We start from the raw sequence: 1,183 nt of genomic DNA on the forward strand, positions 1-1,183 counted from the left end.
AAGAAGACTCCCATCCCAACACTCCTTAATGATGCGCCCATACTAAGGTTCCTCCCGGGGTATGAGGGGCTGAGGGGCGCCAGGCAAACTGTAATGCTGTTTGCCTCTCCTTCCAGCACGATATTGTAGTTTGGGATGGATTCTTTAATGCAATCCCCGAAATTTCACGCTGGGAATACGAAAAGTTTACTTGACTGTTTGGATATTGCAATGTTAGAGGTCGTGTGGCGCGCTGTATGAGAGAGAGAGAGAGAGAGAGAGAGAGAGAGAGAGAGAGAGAGAGAGAGAGAGAGAGAGAGAGAGAGAGAGATTTTAAGGAGCCAAATAATACAAAAAAAAAAACATATTTCTCTATATTTATTTGTTTTTCTTATTATACCTATCTTTGCTACACCTTCTCGTTCTCCTTTTCTCTCCTTCCTTCCTTCCTTCACACACACACAGAGAGAGAGAGAGAGAGAGAGAGAGAGAGAGAGAGAGAGAGAGAGAGAGAGAGAGAGAGAGAGAGAGAGAGAGAGAGAGAGAGAGATTAAGGCGAATAATGTAAAAAAAATAATGTTCCCTACTATATTTACTCAGCTTTTTTTATCTTATTATCTTTGCTATCCCTTCTTCTGCTTTCTTTACTTCTTCCATCGGCCTCTAAGAACCCTGTTTTACTTAATATTTCCCTAAAAAAAACAATGAAAAAGGGAAGACGATTCTATTTACTCAGTCTAAATGGGATCTAGGCATATTATAATGAATTAATCTATGCATTGTCTGAGGATATCAGCGAGAAAGAGAGAGAGAGAGAAGGACAAGACAGACAGAGACACGATAGAGATAAGCTCAGGGAGAGAGAGAGAGAGAGAGAGAGAGAGAGAGAGAGAGAGAGAGAGAGAGAGAGAGAGAGAGAGAGAGAGAGAGAGAGAGAGAGAGACTATTCATCATTCAACTGCCACTGTTCCCATCTTCGTTAACAAAATATCAGCTGCATATATTTCCCTGAAACTTGGAAAGCTTAACATAGATGGGGTAGTTAGATAGATGGGTAGGTAAATAGATAGATGGGTAAATAGATAGATAGATAGACAGACATCATTAAATACAAATAAGAGTGCAGATTTAATTATATAAAAGTGAATTTATTGACCCGTACAGCACTGAAAGAAAAAAAGAAAAAACATAATTTACTGCTCAT

Source organism: Scylla paramamosain, chromosome 22 (assembly GCF_035594125.1).
Source record: "Scylla paramamosain isolate STU-SP2022 chromosome 22, ASM3559412v1, whole genome shotgun sequence".
Taxonomy (NCBI): domain Eukaryota; kingdom Metazoa; phylum Arthropoda; class Malacostraca; order Decapoda; family Portunidae; genus Scylla; species Scylla paramamosain.